Source organism: Limulus polyphemus, unplaced genomic scaffold (assembly GCF_000517525.1).
Source record: "Limulus polyphemus unplaced genomic scaffold, Limulus_polyphemus-2.1.2 Scaffold1163, whole genome shotgun sequence".
Lineage (NCBI taxonomy): Eukaryota > Metazoa > Arthropoda > Merostomata > Xiphosura > Limulidae > Limulus > Limulus polyphemus.
This window is the reverse complement of record NW_013666773.1, coordinates 24,393-30,088: the sequence shown is the minus strand read 5'-3', so window position 1 is coordinate 30,088 and position 5,696 is coordinate 24,393. Positions and strand designations below refer to the sequence as shown.

Below are 5,696 nucleotides of genomic sequence, written 5' to 3'. Positions count from 1 at the left end.
GTTAAACGTTAAGTAAAGTTACGTTACTTACTAACTACTATATATATATATATAGTGTATAAATAATATATATATATATATTTTTTATTATTACTAACTATATATATATATATATATATATATATATATATAAATGAGTAGTTCATATCTGTTACACCAGTAATTCCCAACTACAGGTTTGTGGACTGGATCTGATTTGCAAGACATTTTAAAAAAAAATCAAAAATAGCTACTGAAGTATACTATTATATAACAGTACACATCAGTTTTCAAATATAAAACATAAATTAATGATATTGATCTTGGCTGATATTAATTCTTTAGCAAAGTATTTATAATCATGCAACAGTAAGTAAAAATTCAAAATTTTACATATACAAGTATCACATCAACTACAATAGATTTTCCCTACAGTGCACAGGACATCAGCCATGTCCAACTGAATGCATCATATGCATTGGGTATATGCATGGAAAATGTGAAAACATTCCTTTATTTTAAGGTTCTAACACTGTTGTTGACTTTACAGTAATTGCTAGTATCAAACAAAATTATATTTTAAACTAAGTGATAGGTAGATGTGTGTAGAATGTATTACAGATCTGCAGGACCCATGTAAACAATAGCTGAGCTCAGGTATGTCATGTGGCTTCATGTTTTTGCAGACCTCAGTCATACAACTATCAATAAAATGAGAGTTCTATCTGGATTCATTGGCATATTTTTTGTTGAGCTGCAAATCAGGTGATCTGTTAATTGGTCATGCCTGACATGTCCAACTTTCATAACTACATAATTTCCAATCAAAAGAAACACAAGATTGGTCGATAATCAATAATAACCTATTACTTGTTGCATCTTTAAAGAAGACTGGTAATTGGCAACCAGCATGATTGTTAAACTAAAAGATGCCTACTCTAAGCTCTAATCATATAATGATCACACAAAATTTTTAAAGTGGTAAAAATTGACAACTTAAACTAGTTTCAAAGAAAGTATTCATCAGAGCACATCACAATATCACAGAAAACAATCTCTTCATTTGTTCACAAATCTGAAAGCATAAATACACATTGAACATATCCAAAACTAACAAGGTATCATGATGAAACAAAGGCAAGATATAAATGCTAATTTTGGGGAGGGGGGCAACAGCAGCATATCATTAATTTTGTCACTATATTAATTAAGAACTTGACATCCAAGAATATTTCACTCCCATTTCTGAAATCATGTTAATAGAATTTTAGGGTACAATGATTCATATTTTCAATAGTCACCAAATCTTACCAAATTTTAATAATTTCCATCATATCATAATCTTCCATTTCAACTTTGGTACTAAGAGCATGCTAAATTTAGGTGCCCTAAATTGCTCAGAGACTGAACAATTTTCCTAGGAGTAATTTGTTAATATTTAAATGCAAATTTTTTCCTTCAAAATTATTTAAGCCATTGACTGCTGATTTGCCATATGGTCTCCCTTCAGCAGTTGAATGTGAATGTATTATAGACCGTGTGCGATTTGCAAAAAATCTGCACACGTTTAGAGCAGCCATAGTCAATGGGTTAAAGGCAAGTCATAATTTTGAGAAACAGTACAACTAATAATAGAGCTTCCAATTAGATCAAATTATTTTACTTTTACTTTTATAAAATGACTTATAAAAGTAAAAACTATACCTAACTTATTTTTGATATTTGATTGTTTTATTGGATGAGGATTGGTCATGGTGGGATGAACTTTAAGTCTTATAATTTTCTTCTGTTCTTTGTGGAAAATTAAATCTATTTGCTTTCTGATATGAACAACATTCACAAAAGTATAACAACTTTTAATGGTATAAAAAATTATTCATTGGAAAATTGTATTTAGACTTTTTATAATTTGTTTTTACAATACATTAATATAGAAGTTTTTCTACAGAAAGATATAGATTTCAATGAATCATTACATAAACTGATAAAACAAAAATTCAAAGGCAGCAGAAATTCATTGCAATTATAATGTTTTGAGTATTCATCTTATACTCATATTCAACTTTTCAGTTACTACTTTTTTAGCACAACATTTACTGAATCAATTATTTTTTCTGTTCCTTGAAAGACTAGAATAGAACCTTCATACTTCCTTTCTTTACTATAATTATTCTTATTCCACCAAAATATCTTATGCATAATGTATATTACAGAATTACATGTATCTTGGCAACTTAAACTTAAAAACCCCAAAACAAAGTGTTAATTAAGCTTTATCTGCAGAACATTTCAGAACCATAAAAGTAAAACTCTCTAGTTATATCAGTGTTTTGAAAATTAATAATGATTTTGTTTTTGGAAAGACCTAAAATCGTATATGTGTTTTTGTCTTTTTTGCATACTGAATTAAAAACTGAAGACAGCTGAGTAACCTCAGTATGTGTAAAGCTATATCCATTTAAAACACTAAGTGGCTCTTTAATAAAATAGATCACTGGCAGGATTCACTACTAACTATTCAGCTTAGTTTATCAAGCTTACTTTTAAGCAAATTGAAATTGATTATTCAGTTTAATGGGTGATATTTCAATCAAATTGAGCGATGAAACTAGAAAGCAAAAAAAAAAAAATTCCTCACAAGAATTATTTAAAATACATGTTGGATCATTTTATCGTACAACTATATTATTAAACATTCATTATTATAGTTAATTGAATCAAGTTGTACGTATCGCAATATTTCAAGGTTTTTGTTTACCTAAGTTAAATCTATGCAGATACATCTACGTTAAGCCTAATAATAGGCCCAAGATAGAATAATCCAAAGTAAAATAGGCCTAGCTCTAGACTTGAGTAATAAGAACAGAGCTCTAGTTGATTTGTAGGAACACTATCGTTACTACTGAAATTTATATTCAACTATAAATCATTGTTACTGGTTCTTTCAGACAAAATATTTTCTGTCAAACAATAACATACCTGACTTTGTTCAGAAAATCTATGTCTACCGGTTCTACAAGAAATTCAACACAAAAATACTCAATTACATTGATCTTTGACTATGAATCTCTATATAGTATAATTGTAAGAGTACCGTCACCAGACCCTGACGGAAGATGAACAAATCAAGAAATCCTATGACGCCTAGTGACGTCACAGCAAAAGTTTATTCAATATAAAACTAAGAGCTTATGGATAATATGAGCAATACATACTAATCAATACTTTATTTCAAAGTCACATTTTTCGATTCAGTTTGGTGTTTTGTTTGTTGTTAAGCTCATAGTTAAACATTGGGCTATCTGCATCTTATCCACCGCGGGTATTGAAAGCAGATTTTTTTTTTGCAACCGGATAACTTCGGATCTACTGTTCAACTACATACAACAGAAAGTTTATAAAAAAAAAGATGTATATATGATAAATAAAATAACTGGAAATTTAAAAACCTGCAAATATGAATCTTAAAAAAAGAAAAGAAACAAGGCTGGAGCCACTGTAGACATTATTTACTCAAACTATAAACCACTAATTTGGTTCCATGCTGTTACCTGGAATTACATTTGGTGAGTCAAAATGAGGATTTGTAGTTTGAGTAAATATTGTCTGCGATATCTCAACCCCTGTCTTGTTTCCTTACTTTTTTATGATCCCTATTTGCAAATTTTTAAAGTCGTATTTAAAAAAATACATCATGATGCAGCTTTAAGCAGTTTACAAGAAATATATCATCGCCAGGTTTTATCCTCATTTGATAATATGTATTGAATTCAACTTCTTACATTTCTGATTTCTTTACAAAACATAATTATTTGTATAAAACAAGATGCCACGTAAGGAACTAGGAAAATCATGTGAAAAGAGGAATACTTCAAGTTGAGACATTATGATACCAAGAGGAGACTGGGGTGACTCTTTCCCTAAGAGTTCAGCAAGGTACACTTTTTCACAGAACTTCATTGTGAAAGAGCCTTTTGTCGTTGGGTAACAGGTATTGCCCTTAAACCATTCTACAACTTTAGTAGAGTGTTTGATATCTCTTGAATGAAATGAAAGGGCAGGAGATAATCACATCCTTTTGATACAAGTAACCAAATCTGTCAAAACTAAAATAAATGTAATAGATAAAATAACTCTTGTATTAACTGACTTACAAAAATTTGACACAATAACATTTTTTACTAAATTACTATCAAATTGAGCTCTGCTCATAAATTTGTACAAGCTTGGTAGTCTTCTCTTGAAATTTATTCTATCAATTATAAGATTTTTTTCTTCCCCTGAGGAGACGTTAACGGCCTTCTCACTATACGTCCATTCACCTGGTTTCCCAGAATTATAACTTACAGAGCATTTTTTCAATTACTTATTGAATTACTCACATCACTCGACTTTTTTGGTTTCATATTTCAGTTGCCTTATACAAAACACAAGTATAGAATAGCTGAATTAATATCAACCATATGAAATCTTCAATTCAAAAGGATCTATCTTTTAAATATTTTCATATTATTCTATTGTCTTGTTGTGGTTTTCCTCATCTAATGCCAGAAAAAAAAAATCATGTATTTCGCATAGGTCCAGTTAATACTAATGCAATAAACTTACCTTGCTTTCTCTTCTAACCTTTAGACTTACATATCCAACGCTTTTATTGTTTATTGTCTCTCTTTTAACTATGTAAAAAATAATCAAAATTTGCGAGAGTATATTATATTTCTTGCAATCCACCGGCTTTATTAGTACACACAGACACACTTATATATATATAAAGCAACGCCAGGAATTCTCTTTTGACAGTTTCAGAAATCAATATTTTTTTAATAATCAACCGTATATTATATCTTTCACAGAATTCTTTCTCCATAAACTGAGACTTATGCTTTAACCTTGTCTTTTTCAATTGTTAATTTTGTTATCAAACGTTCTTCCAAACCTTAATGTAAATCAAGAGCCTGTCCCATTGGAGTCCCAATAAATGAAACTGTTTCAAGAGTTGAAATGGTGAAGGGGCATCACATAGACTCAATAGGCATTACAGTAATTTACTAGCATTACAATTTCTTTTTTCATTATGAAAATTTTGACCTTTTGTTGGTGTGGTGGTATGTCAGTACCAAAGGAATAGATGTGTTGGAGTTATTTTCTTGGCCGACAACACTAGATACAGCGGAATTATCAGAAAGAAGAGATATTGTATAACACCTTTTAATAAAGAAGTTTTCCTATCCTGATATTTTAAATTAAATCATTGTTTCCAATACATAATCTATTTATATTCTAAATAGTTTGTTTGTGTTAGAGCAAAGCCATATTGGGATTTTAGAGTTGTAAGTCCGTAAACTTAGCAATGTCCCACCGGGGGACTATAAATAAAGAACAGTACTGCTCATATAGACATCTAGTATTAGGCCAGATACAAATGAAAGATTATAAAATAATTCCATTCCAGTAGTTGTATTAAACTGATGAATGTAACAGAAATCATGGAGATATACAAAAAAGAACAAGCGTCAAAGAGTTAAATCAGTTTTTGCATTACTCTTTCTAAGTATAATTTTCTTTCCTAAGGAAAATACAAGATTTCAAAAAAAATTATTTAAAAAATATAACATCTAGAAAAGTACTGTTGAAGTAGAACTCATTGTAGAAGCCAAATTATGGTTTTTCAAAAAATAATTTTTTTTATTCTTATTTTTGCTTATTTTTTAAGACAA

General features: G+C 29.5%; 1 protein-coding gene across 2 annotated transcripts in view; it reads right to left on the bottom strand.

Moving 5' to 3' along the window:
• LOC106462425 (F-box/WD repeat-containing protein 7-like) overlaps positions 1–3,093 on the bottom strand; it is a 103,846-nt gene extending 100,753 nt beyond the window's left edge. The window contains exon 1 of one of the 2 annotated variants that reach the window (XM_022389696.1): positions 2,959–3,093. The gene's annotated coding sequence lies outside the window, so the exon portion shown is untranslated. The remainder of the gene's footprint in view (positions 1–2,958) is intronic. The other variant, XM_013922351.2, reaches the window with a different exon arrangement.
• Positions 3,094–5,696: the final 2,603 nt, after the last annotated feature.